The sequence below is a fragment of the Phalacrocorax carbo genome, chromosome 6 (genome assembly GCF_963921805.1).
Source record: "Phalacrocorax carbo chromosome 6, bPhaCar2.1, whole genome shotgun sequence".
Taxonomy (NCBI): Eukaryota; Metazoa; Chordata; class Aves; order Suliformes; family Phalacrocoracidae; genus Phalacrocorax; species Phalacrocorax carbo.
The window spans coordinates 56,349,253-56,363,633 of record NC_087518.1 but is presented as its reverse complement, the minus strand read 5'-3'; positions in this window follow the sequence as shown (position 1 = coordinate 56,363,633).

Genomic DNA, 14,381 nt, shown 5'->3' with positions numbered 1-14,381 from the left:
TTCAAGGTTCCTGGTTAGAAAAGCAATGGCTTATCAGTGTTATTTATATGACCGCCTGTAGGGTTCGAGAAGACTTTGTTATGGTAATCCAAGATAGTTCACCTCCCCCATCCGTGTATGCAGAGTCACAAGAGTGTCTGATCTCATTGTCAGAGTAACCTAGGGTCATTCGCTTCCCCTCCATTACAGGGTGGCCAACATGACTGCCAGCTGCGGATCTTGGCATTTGGAAAAGGCGACCTGCATTACATCAGCAAGTTCACTAATAAGCCAAACAGGACATAGCATACGTATGATATGCTAATCAGCACAAGTTTTATTGTCCACCTCTGCCATGCTTTCCCTGGAGCTTCACTCCCAAGCAGGGCTTCGCTGCATCACGTCCCCATTTTGATGAGTGTCGGTGTCCTGGTAATGCCACACTTTCCATAAAGCCAAAGGTTTCACTCACTGAGGTTTGCGCCTCATCCCTGAGGGATTCGCACCCGCTCTTCGCTCCTAACACTGCATTTGTGTCAAAAAGAGGTGTAACAGTTTGCAACAAGACACTGATGTTCTATGCAAGTACAGTTATATCAGGTATGTTGGCTGCATTGGTTGCTTGCCAGTGTGACGCCCATCTACAAGTTGTCTATCTTGCCAGAACAAGAAGGAGGCAACTGAAATCTGGCTTTTCATAAACTAAGAAACAAGCTGTGATAGAGGCAAAATGATTTCCTGGGATAGTCCATGACAAAATGACCTTATCATCTATCTGGCATCAAGATGAATAATTTTATATGGTGGAAACACATCAGCATAAGGTCCCGTTGGAACTGCAGACGCTATGAAGGAACCTTCTGCAGCTGGTCTATGGAAACCTCCTCTTCTGATCTGAATATCATTATTAATAGCTGAGGGTCTTGATGGGTTCATCTCCATTTTACCTCAAGCTTTAACAAATGCTGATTAATCTTAACTATATGCATATTCTTGTAGTATGCAGGTGACCAGAACGTCACCTCATTTGCATGGTTTTAGATCTGAAAAATCCATTAACCTCACTTAAGTGCAATAATTTCTAGTGCAATAGCTATTTCTTTACAGTTTCAAGAGTGGTAATTGCTAAGAAAGCTAAGATGAAATTGAAGTAACTGTTACTTGTTATAAAATAATTATGGGAGAGTTTCATTTACTAAAACTTCAACAATTGTTAATTTAAGATGACTGATTATAGTACTCTAGCTAATAAATCTGCAGTTACTCTTTTCACATGCAAAACACAAATCCTGTCTATCTGTAGTACACAGATACTGCTTTGTTATCGGTGTTTACAGTCTACTTCAAATCTTCTGGGCAATACAGACTTTTGTGTTAAAGTGAAACAATCACACTTGAAAAGTGTTCAAAACTAAATACCTCTTAGCTGGGCTGTCACTGTTCTAGTGCCTACTCTTCGTGTTTGTGAAGGGACTTGACATATACAAGTGCTAGAATAAATAGCTGTAGAATTTTCTCTGCCTTACTTTGCTGTACCATTCTCTACATGACCTGGTACAGATGTGGCATGGCTCCGTGGCGTTGCAGTTTGTGGCACAATAGTTCTGTTGGCTTGGGTGTAAACTTTCAGGCTGTATCTGCCTTCTCAGGGAAAGTAAACAAGTACTTGGAATAGATCCCATCGTTCTTAATAATGTCAGAACCTAGCTATAAAAATGACATAAATTAGCATAAAACAAAAATGATTGTATTTATTTATGCCTTCTACATTAATTTATCTAGATTATAAGAATAACGGGGAAATTGTCCTCTGATATGCAATCTGGTTTTGATGGTATGTTAAAACTGTTTGAGAAGACTGCAGTCTGAAGTTGATGCCTTTTTGTACTGTGTTTTAACTCAAGGAAATGCTAATTTCCTAGCAAAATCATCTATTATGTCATTATAAAGCTAAATAGATTATTTTCAAAATCTGTACAGTTTTTAATTACTTCCCATGTGCTTCTGTGGTCACACATTTGATTCTGCAGATTGGATGCTCATTACAGAATTCAGCCACCAACAATGATGAACAAATAGACAAAAATCAGAATTAAGCAACAGAAGAGTAACAAATAAAAATAGGTACGGAAATAAATCTTCACTGCTGGTTTATATAGTTGAGACATCAGCTGAGGGTAAACTTCATTTTATATTAATAACAGTATGCATTACAGTTGATTTACTTACAGAAAAGTTGAAATAAATGTTACATTTCTAAAAGGATATAGCAAATTTTATAACAGCATGTTTCATTGAAAGAAATCTGTTCTTGTGTGTTTGTACTTACAGAGGATAAACTTTGCATATACATTATTGACAATCCTGTAGTTTGATTTATTTCAGGAATACACACGCATCCTTCCTTAAAAAGCCATGTTAGCTCATTAACAGCACACTTACCTTCAGCGCAGGAATTTTTTTTCACAGATATAGATGTCAGTAAGATCAGAGGAGCACCTAAGGATAAAACAGAATACATTTCCATTTAAAAACCTTATCTGAATATAGTGCTGACATTAACAGCATTTGGACTGTAGTCTGCACTCTGCTCGCATTTAACAGTTATCCTTGTAAAAAAATATGAATATACATTGCAAAGTGACACCAAAAATAATAATTTATTTGTTTGCTTCTCCATCACTTCAGTCTATCGCCTGACTAAAAATATTACAGTTACAGATTTAATTCAGTAGTTACCACGTCCAAATATTGCTGTACCCTGGAAAATCCCTGTTAAATGGCTTCCTGATTACACAGGAATGTAATGTGAGTTGCAGGTCAAATACGCCGTAACAAAACTCTGTTTCTCGAGGTCCGTTGGCGATATGGACAGAGAGGAAAACCAGGCAGTGAGCCAGGCACTCCGGCAGTGGTGAGGATGTGGGGTGAAGTTGTGCAGGGGTAGCAAATATTTAAAAAAAAAGTTTGAAGCAAGAGAGAGCCACCCAGAAGGTTAATAGGAAAGCCCCAAAGTTGCCGTGTACTCTGAGAAGGGAGAGGTGAGATGAGAAGGAAAAGCTTAGATGATAGACAAACACCGTGAGCAGGGGGAAGGATTTCTGTGCGAGGACCATTTTGTCTCCAGTGGCAGAGTACAGAGGGGATTATGTCTCCAGTGTCAGTTCAGGAAAAAGCAACGCCCAACATCATTGCCAAGCCATCAACCACAGAAATGTGTAAGGAAGAGTGCAAAGAAAATCGTGATTTCTTCATAAAGTGGGAAAGATATTTAATGAGGGATAAAATAAGGACTAAAAGCAAAAGGGGTACCTCAAAAGTTTATAGAAAAAGTCCAGTCGGGTTTCTAAAGCCACCACAAGGGGCTTGTAGAAGGAAGAAAATGCTGAATTACCTTTTAACTGAAACCTGATTCTGCCCAGTTGTGTAGAATGCCTGTCACTGTCATACTCATCAAACACCCCCATCGAAGGGGGGCCCACTCATGAACAAAGACTGCCTGCCGGGAGAACAGAAGGGCGAATGCATGGTAAGTATAGTCAGCCATGATATCACTGTATGCAAAATTAGTCAGCAAAATTACATGGTGGACTTTCAGAACAGCAACTTTCCAGCAACACTCGAACTTAGGCAGTTCTAATATCAAGTGATTCACTTTTGCAGCTAAGTGTAGCTAACTTTAAATAAAACCATTTGAAAGTCTTGGCTTTTGTGTCTTTTAAAATTAGCTCCTTTTACCATTATGTGTTTGAACTTGAATTTCTTCTCTAGAAATGTATGATAAAACAGCAATGCTTTTTAATATACACTTACATAAGAGTAAACCATGCAACAAAGAGTAATTTAACATTTGACATTTTAAGTGGAACTAACCTCAACAAACCACTGCTTCATTTTCCATTAGACGCACTACTAAGGGATTAGGAACAAAAGGCTACCTTTATACATTTAACACAGGTTTTGAGCAGCAGTACATGCTACCGAGATGTGTGGGGAAACATACAAGAAAGGGTTAAACAACATATGCTCTGTATTCTTCAGTCCTTTGTTGTCAACACCTGAGGGCGAACCAAATAAGTAAAATGGTTTGGGGGATTTACCCTGTGAGCCTTAGATCTCTATCAAATAATAACTTACTAGGAAGCTAAGTGTGAAATCGATACATTTCCCCATTTTTCCTCCCGCTTCACGTTGCAGGGTGTACAGGTCATCGCCACATTTCCGAGAAGGAGCTGCCACTATGTATGCAGAGAACAGCAAGCATCTGAAGGAGGGAGGAAGAGCAGGGAGTGACTTGGCACTTGCAAATCAGAGGGCATCTACCTCTGCTTCAGATAGACTGGAAGGCAAACCTCGGGACATGTCTCTCATCCTTCGCTCAGCCTCTGATAGCTACAAGTGAAGGCATGTAGAGAAGCAAGGCTAACTCACCAGCTCTTATAAACTAGTCTCTACTTATTTTTCTGCCTCTGTAGCAATAAGCTGCCTTTGTTCTCCTCGGATTTCTTGCCTGGCTGTCTCTCATGACTTTGAAACCCCACCTAGACAAGTATTACTGCTGTCTTCAGCACAATTGCCAGCCAGGAGTTTTTAGAGGGGTGATAGGTTAAGAAAGCAAGAAGCAGGGAAAAAGAAAAACACTGTAATTTATAATCAAAGTTTTCTGACTTGTAATAAATGTAAAACCATGTGAAGAAATAAAACTGAGTATCAACAAGGATACCGAGACCAGACAGGCTATTCAGACCAAGTCTGTTCAGACCAGTCACAGATCAGGTCTCTAAAATGATTAAACAGCTTGCAAGGACTCCATTTATGGACTACGATAGATATAGCCTGGAGCTTCTTACAGTCCAGCACTGTCGTCGTTCATTTATAACCGACAGGATGGTACAGCTGTTATTACTGATGGTGTTACTGATGATAATTACTTATGTATTTACTAATGGTGGTTCATAGATGATGATTTTGCCGGTTCTTACTGTGATGCTTTTTCACATCACTTTTTAAAATTTAAGGTACACTGGGTACACTAATAAATGTGTGTAAAAGGATGTATTGCCCTCTATTCCCTGCCACAGGCTTTGAGCCGTATCTTTTTGCAGGACTCATGTTTTGACTTCTCACTGTCAAAGTGACAACCAAAGTGTCAAAACCAAATCCTGCCCGTGAGTGTGAAGGATGCCCGAGCAGAGCTGGCGTGGGGTGCGGAGGGCTGGAGCCGCACGTGTGGGCGGGCAAGGCGGGCGGGCGCCTGCTGGGCTCCCTCCTTCCCGGCTGGCTCTGGCCCAGGAGCAGTCCCCAGCTGGGCAGCGATCCCTAGCTCCCTCACCGCTTCCCAGCATGGGACGAGTCAGGGCCTGTCTGCCCCGTCTCTCCTGAATAGCCATCCTCGGCCAACTACTGCCACAATCCCAGGAGCCGGAGCCCACCACTGCCCCACATGGGGCTGGCCTCTGCAAAGGCATGACCAGGCTGTGCTAGCCATGGGCAAGTGAGGTCTGCCCTTACGCCATGGAAAAGCTGGAGTTAAAAAAGCCATAGGGACTGCTGCTCCCACAGAGAGTGCCCAGGAATGGGGAGCTCACAGACTATTGGGGCTTAAGCAGAGGTTTGGTAAATCTAAGAGCGCCTTCCCTGAGCAGCACCATGAACAACCAGCTGGGGATGGGATCCCTGCTGTTACACGGGGAGAATGGCTTGGCATTCCTTATGGCATGTTACATCCACCCACACTTCCACTCACAGTTCCAGCTGGCCACATTAAGCACTTCCAAAGAACTTCCCATTTTCCTGTAGGTATTGTTTTTGTCCCGCTAAGCTGTCTGCTCCACCCATGCACAAAAGGGTCTCTGCAAGGCAGGATTTCCAGGGCCAGACAAAGAATCAGGTCTTCAAAAAGTCTGTCTAAGATTGAAGTTACATGTTCGAGTGTGCCCCTCGCTCTTGAAAAGGAATTTCTGTAACTAAACTATATTTATACAAATTAAGCTACTTTAACCTTGAAAATACAATGTGCTCTCAATTGTTTCTGCCCTTTTGCTTGGAACTGCTCTCTGTAATGTGTCCCCTTGCTCCATCCTGAAGGTCTCTGTCCCATTTCCCAAGTCTTGAGCAGACTCCTGTGGTACCTGCCCTAGTTCTGGGACCTCACCCTGATCTTTGGCCATTTTGCAGGGGAAGAAAGGGACTGCAGCAATTTAGGAACTGGAGCAAGCAGTTTCACAGGAGATGCACATACTAATGAAGGGGAACAAGCAGGGCTCATACTTGCCCCTGAGGTTGCACTGCACAGGGAGAAAGTCTAAACTGAGGAATGAATGCAAGTGGATTTAAGGACTGCTTAGTGAAAGAGAAATAAATTAAAGCTATTTTTGCCCCCTTTGAAGATCTAAAGAGTCTCCTGCAAACACCTGAGATGTCTGACTTAGCTGGAAGTGACTCACATGAAAATGAGGAGTGGCACCAGTACAGTTGGACTTAATGGTGAACAATTAGGGAATGGGAATTCTGATCCAGGCAGGTCGATACATGTAACATGATGTTGTGCATCACTGTAGCTGCTATAACCTGCATCTGGGGTAAGATGTTCCCAAACGTCCTTGGCCAAAACCTAAGAAGACCAACACTGAATTTGCGATCTCCAAATGAACGACACCCAGACCTGCTGCCATGTAAAAGTGCTGTTCAGAAGAAAGCCCTTCCTGCTACTTCCCTGTACTTTGGAATTGCCTTATATTTCTTCCATGCCTTAAGTGGGTGGAGAAACACTCACTGTTGCTCTTTGAGCAGTGAAGATGACTTACTGCTCCTGCTAAGTTGCCTGTGCAAAGAGATGAGGCTTTTTGAATGGGTGATTGTCTGCGGGGAACTCAATAGCGCCACAGCATCGTAACTCCATGGGGCAGCTCACCCCAGTGCCTGCTGCCCCATGCGCTACAGAGTGAAGAACTTTCCTGTCTACCTGCTTGAGAAGCTGGCTGGGGATGTAGCAAAACCCACCATACCGATTTTACAAGAGTGTGTGGGAAGAAATGTTGTTATCACTCCATCCCTGCCAGATATATATTTCTGTGTAAGGCAGTGAGTGTCTAAGGATTGCTGGGAGAAAGAAATTCTGGTCAGTATTACCTACGCTATTACAGGATGGGGAAAGAACAGTGTATATACAGGGTTGCAGCAAATCCACTCCTTTTGTGAGTTTTGTGATAGCAGGCTATTGCCAACATTAAACAATGAACAAAGAAAGGCATTGGAGTCTTGCATTTCTGACACAGAAATGAAAGGTTCAGTTATTCCTTCAAAGCAGATAAAGACATGAGCTGTGACCAACACTCAGCAGAGTTCCCGTGGTATCTAAAGAAGCCTCTCTCCAGCGCACCTCCCTTAGTAAGGCTTGTAATTACATCATTGTGGAACTGTGTGCCATATTTCCTTTATTTTCTGTTCTCTGGATTGTGCTACAGTGATTAAAACACGGTTTTGAGGACTGAAAATTGTAATTCATTCTTTGTTTATGAGGTACAGAGTGCCGTGCTAATTGTCATGCTAATTAGCCCTCACCGGTGGGTAGTGGTTGCTTTATTATATAAGTGATCACCACATTTTTAGGTAACTGCAACAATTTATTGCTTTCTTTTAAAGATAATCATATAGCAAGTTCTGGGGAGCTAATATTATTAATTCTGTCTGAGCTGACTATGAGACACCAAAGCCACGGCTCACAAACTGCAGTGCCAAAGCAAAGGTCTGATGGAGATAGTTAATTCAAAATTCAAGGCTGTGGGTCCTATAGGGAAGAAATCATGAGGCCTTTGGCACATGCAGAGATAAAATCTCCTGTGTAATTCAGGTACAAACAGGCACTTTCTCCAGAAGGGATAATGGAATGGTTTCATCTCTACTAGAAATTTTTTTTTTTTATTACAGTGAACACACAGCTAGATGATATTCTCCAAAAAGTGTATAAAAGGAATAACTGCTCTGTCTTCTGAAATTCCATTGCCAGCAAGGGAAGAAAATAGAACCACACTGGCATGTTTACAAGTGATCCCAAAGGATATGTTCTATCTTGATTTTGATTATTTCTCCCAATGCCAAGATTTTTTTAAATGCAACTTGCCAACACTGATCTTTACTTAGCTTATTAAAAAGTAATATTTCTATCAGCACGCATCTTTCTATGCAAAATTATGTGCAGATTATAATTGTGTATAAGCATATGTATCTACATACATATGTATGTATCTATGTACATATCTGTACCACAGAATCACAGAATGGTAGGGGTTGGAAGGGACCTCTGGAGATCACCCCGTCCCACCCCCTGCTTGAGCAGGCACCCCCAGAGCAGGGGCACAGGGCCGCGTCCAGGCGGGGTGTGAATGTCTCCAGGGAAGGGACCCCACAGCCTCTCTGGGCAGCCTGAAAAGAGTCCAGTCCCATCCTCTTGACACCCACTCTTTAGATATTTATAAGTATTGATAAGAACCTCCCTCAGTCTTCTCTTGTCCACGCTGAACTAACCCAAGTCTCTCAGCCTTTCCTCACAGGGGAGATGCTCCAGCCCCTGATCATCTTGGTAGCTCTCCACTGGACTTGCTCAAGCAGTTCCCTGTCCTTCTTGAACTGGGGGGCCCAGAACTGGGCACAGTACTCCAAATGTGGTCTCACTAGGGCAGAGTAGATGGGGACGATAACCTCCCTCGACCTGCGGGGCACACTCCTTTTCATGCACCACCCCAGGACACTGTTGGCCTCCTTGGCCAGAAGGGTACGTTGCTGGCTCATGGGCAACTTGCTGTCCACCAGCACTCCCAGGTCCTTGTCAACAGAGCCGCTTTCCAGCAGGTCAGCCCCCAGCCTGTACTGGTGCATGGGGCTGTTCCTCCCCTGGCGCAGGACCCTGCACTTGCTTTTGTTGATTTTCATCAGGTTCCCCTGGGCCCAGCTCTCCAGCCTGTCCTGCACTGAATGGCAGCACAGCCTTCTGGTGTACCAGCCACTCCTCCCAATTTTGTATGATCAGTGAACTTGCAGAGGGTGCACTCTATCCCTTCGTCCAGGTCATTGATGAATGTGTTGAACAGGACAGGACCCAGCACAGACCCCTGGGGAACACCGCTAGTCACGGGCCTCCATCCAGACTCTGCCCCATTGATCACGACCCTCTGAGCTCTGCCGTTCAGCCAGTTCTCAACCCACCTCACTGGCCACTCATCTCACCCACACTTCCTTAGCTTGTCTATGAGGATGTTACAGGAGACTATTGAATGCCTCACTGAAGGATGAAAACAACATCCATTGCTGTCCCTTCATCTACCCAGCCAGTCGTGACATCATAGAAGGCTATCAGGTTGGTCAAGCAGGATCTTCCCTTGGTGAATCCATGTTCTGATGACCTGTATATATGTCCGTATGTATCTATACGTATGATCATATTCATATCACATGATCATGATGTTTCGCACACTTCATTATCTGAAAGTGATCTTTCCATACATCTGTTTGATGCCTTGGATATTCTATGAAGTGCCACCTCAGATGTCACTGGTGCTTTCTCATGTCATGTGATGCAAGAGTAATTGGCTTATTTTTTGTCAGAACATGTTTATTTAAAAATATGTGGCTTTTGTACAACACATGGGCAAAAAAGCTTCACGTACAGTCAGGTTACGTGAATACTTATTGTTTAACCCCAGAAAAAATATATTAACGGAAACACCCAGAGAGAAAACAAATAGAGGATCCAAAGCTCCCCAGAGCTCTGCAAGTTTCTTGCCCATCCTCCTGTGGAAACAAGCTCCTGGGTGCGCTGCAGGAGTGTCGGGTGGTGACGGAGCCGGCCGCTGCTCGTAGCGCCTTGGGACCCCAGCCGCAGGAACCGCTTCCCTTCGGCGACGACGGCGATGCTGCTCCCCCAGGCCCGCGGAGGGCCCGGGCCCACCCGGCTCCGCGGGGGCCGGGATGTCGCGCACAGCTGCCTCCATGGCCCGTCTCCCCCGCCCTCCGCGGGCCGCACCGGCCCCGACCAGAGGTTCCAGACCGTGGGGGTCCCTCCCGGGGGATCCCGACTGGGAGCGTCCGCACCCGCTGCACCGCGGGCCAGGGTGGCTCAGGGACGCGGGGCCGGGGCGGGCTGTGGGGAGGCGCCGTCGCCTCCCGCCGCCACGGGAGAAGCAGGCCGCGGCGGCGGCTGGTTGTCCCGGCAACAGCTAGCGGCGGCCAGCGGCAGCGGTGAGGGGGCGGCCGGGGAGGGGGCCCGGCCACGAGGAGGGAGTGCTGAGGGGGAACAGTGCTCCGGGGACGGCGTGCTGAGGCGGGCAGTGCTCCGGGGAGGCGGTGTTGGGGTGGGCACTGCCCCAGGGAGGGGGTGCTGAGGGGGGTCCTGCCCCGGGGACGGGGTGCTGAGGGGGTCAATGCCCCTGGGAGTGGTGCTGGGGGGGGACACTGCCCCAGGGAGGGGGTGCTGAGGGGGGTCCTGCCCCGTGGAGGGGTGCTGAGGGGGGGGCGCAGCCCCGCAGGGTCCCTCAGGGGCAGGAGCGAGGGGACAGAAGACGGGGCCTGAGGCAGGGCATGGGGGTGGCCTGCGGCCCTGCTCCTCACCCTCGGCTGGGGAGCGCAGAAGTGGGCGATTGCAGCTGCAAGCTTCACCCCGCCCTTTGTGCATGTGCAGTTTTCTGCTGTTGAGGGGTTTGATTTCTGTGCACCAAATGCGCAACTTCAGCGCTGCTTCGGTGGTCACAAGGTATGAATGTGCGTGCAAGATTTCAGTTGCACTAAGTGGGGTAAATCTCTGGTGAGACTGGGGTTTACTCTCTATATATACAAATATACTGTGTTTACCATTGTGGGAATGACCTGAGATGCTTAGAATGTTTCAGTTACTGATTCACAGAACATCAATATGTGTTAACCTATACTCTGTCGTTATACAGCATTAGAACAAAATGTTGTCATCATCACAGTCATCCTCATCTTCACCTGTACATAACTGTACTGCCCCCTTATTGGACTCTGATCTTCAGGAAAAGGTGCTTCCTCCTCATGCTACTGAGGCAAGTTCATTCTATAAGCTTGACTTTTCATTCTGTATACTTTGCTAACAAGATTCAAAGGAGATATTTCAAAACACACTTCCTAGCTACTGATGGGAAGTAGGTGATAATTCAGAAAATGGGTAGTGAGAGTACTGGACGTAGAAATGGTATACTGAAACTACGGAAAAATTCTGGTTTGTTCTTTTCTGCTTACAGAGGTGGGCTGGGATAAATGAAACATGATGTTTATTCTTCCAGGATGCTGTTTTCACTAGAATTCAATTCAAGAATTTAGTTTTGGTTATATAACCAAGAAAAACTAGAGAGACCTGCACTGTGTTACACAAGTTGAGCTCTGCCGGGAAATGTAAGCCTGTAATAAAACAATACATCTGAATATTTTTTATCTATGTCATGGTTTAGCAACTAAGCCCCATGCAGCCACTCGCTCACTCCCCCCTGGTGGGATAGGGGAGAGAATTGAAAGAGTAAAATTGAGAAAACTCATTGGTTAAGATAAAGACAGTTTAATAGGTAAAGCAAAAGCCATGCACACAAACAAAGCAAAACAAAGCATTCATTCACTCCTTCCTGTGGGCAGGCAGGTGTTCAGCCACCACTAGGAAAGCAGGGCTCTGTCACATGTAATGGTGACTTGGGAAGACAAACGCCATCACTCCAAATGTCTCCCCCTTCCTTCTTCTTCCCCCAGCCCTATATGCTGAGCATGATGTCATATGGTGTGGGATATCCCTTGGGTCAGTCGGGGTCAGCTGTCCCGGCTGTGTCCCGTCCCAGCTTGTTGTGCCCCTGACAGAGCATGGGGAGCTGAAAAAGTCCTTGACTAGTGTAAGCACTGCTTAGCAACCACTAAAACATCTCCACATTATCAAGTCTGTTTTTAGCACAAATCCAAAACGTAGCCCCATACTAGCTACTATGAAGAAAATTAACTCTATCCCAGCTGAAACCAGGAAAATATGTAAAATAAAAAACATTAGACATTTGGAGTGTAGCCATTTGCCTTATGGCAACAGTTGGAAGCAGACTAGTCTACATTCTGATTCTGTGAGGAAGTGATTTTTTTATTTGGGAACTTTCCAAATTCTGTTACTTATTCTCTCAATTATCCTAAGGAGATACGGATGTAAGAATATAAACTCATAGTCTGACAAATCCTTCTGGTGGAGGTGCATCTGGCACAGGCTGAAAGCAGGAGAAATGTGTCCCAGTGGGTGGAGAAGGCAAGGCAATCCACTCATAGAAATCAATGGTCAGTGGAGTACTGAGTGGAGTAAACGGGTAACTTTGGCTTGGCAAGGGCATCAGTCATGCTGGAGTGTGAGGGTGGAGGTAGGAGAGAGGTGTTTGGAGAAGGGGTGAGAGTGACAGTAGGTTTCTGGTGCTTGACAAGGAAGTGGGGGGAACGGGATGCGTTTAGGGAGTAGGCACTGATACTTGTCTCTGGACTTGCTGTGACACGGGCAGCATCACATTCCTGTGCAGCCCTGCAAGGTGAGGAGCTTTCCCAAACTGGGGAAAGAGAAAAGCTGTTGCTGCTTCCAAATTGGAAAAACTCTGCTGTGAAACGTATTGGTGTCTGAGCAGGACTTGGCCTCCACCTTCACTGGAGGTAAACTATTTACTTTTGCCTTGTAGATCAGGTGTGTTCTGTGAGCAATCAGTTGAGGGTACATCCTGTGATGTCACAGGCTTTTACCCTTGTTAGAGGTCATAACTGAGAGGTTTCTTTGATCTTTAAAATTCTCCTAAACGATTCTCCTGAAGAGCTGTCTTGTTTTACGCTGATATCCTTGAATTAGCAAGATCAGTGTCCTAACTGTGAGTGATACTAAATGTTACATAATTATGGATGCTATTTCAGGGAAGAACCTATGTGCCACCTGGAGAAGCAGGAAGGCTCTGTTCACTGATTCAGATGTATAAAAAGGATTATTGTAGAACCACAAAAGCCATCCAAGATAGAAAATACTTTACTGATTGAAGCAAAGAATCTGACAGTCTAGAACACCAAGTAAGAAAATATGTAAGGCATAAGCATAGAAACAATGCAAATGTACGATTCTTATGCGAACCTTAAACTAACATTTCGTCTTATCATCTTATTTAGCAGATGTATTGGGAAGATTTTTTTTTATTATGTCCTGTGCACTAAGGAAGTTCCTGCAAAGTTGGAAGGAATTTGGTGGGCTATGTATGTTAAAGCAGGAGGTGGATCACAAGGAATTCCTGTTTAACAGTAGTGTCATATGAAACTTGCACAGAAACCTGACGGAGTAAAGAATGTAGATTTAAAAATTAAATGTCACTTGTCATTGCTGACTTTCTTAGCTTTCTTTCAGAAGTCATAAAGCTAAAACTTTGTTCTTGCAAGCTGTCCTGGCTTTGGCTAGGATAGAGTTATTTTTCCTCCTAGTAGCTGGTATAGTGCTGTGTTGTGGACTTAGGATGAGGATAACGTTGATAACACCCTGATGTTTTAGCTGTTGCTGAGCAGTGCTTACACTAAGTCAAGGACTTTTCAGCCTCTCGCACTGCCCTGCCAGTGAGGAGGCTGAAGGCGTGCAAGAAGCTGGGAGGGGACACAGCCAGGACAGCTGACCCAAACTGGCCAAAGTTCCATACCATAATGCGTCATGCTGAACAAAAAACTGGTGGTGGTTGGCCAGGGGGTGAGGCTGCTGCTCGGGAGCTGGCTGGGCATTGGTCAGCAGGTGAGGAGCAATTGCATTGTGCATCACTTGTTCTGGACATTCTTTTATCATCATTATTATTTCCCCTTCTTTTTCTGTCCTATTGAATTGTGTCTATCTATACCTACCAGTTTTACCTTTTTTCTGATTCTCTTCCCCCATCCCACTGCAGGGGAGTGAGCAAACTGCTTTGTGGTGTTCAGCTGCCCGCCATGTTAAACCATGACACAAGCTAACAAAGATGGGTGTTTATCCTGAACTTTCTGGTTTTTTTTAGTTTGAAAGATAATATTATTGATTTTCAGGTTTTCATAGACAATTCTAGCTGTCTTGCAGCATGGGTCTTTTTGTCGATCGTTAGGGAAAAAGTTCATAGATAGCTAACTGTGGGGAGGCAACTTCCTAAGAATGGAAAGATGGTATGAGTAATTTAGATTTCTCATCACTTCTCAATTCTGGGAAGTCTTCTAAACACTTCTGGTTTTGCTGATAAATTACTGTGGGGTCACAAAAAACCATTCCTGTTTATATATTATTTGCTGATAGCAAATCTGACTTGGTGTAGTCAGGAGAGGAAAAGACTACTACTGAATACAATGTTTATAAGTTCACAGTGCACACAGAGGTGGAGCATTGGTGTCCATGTACT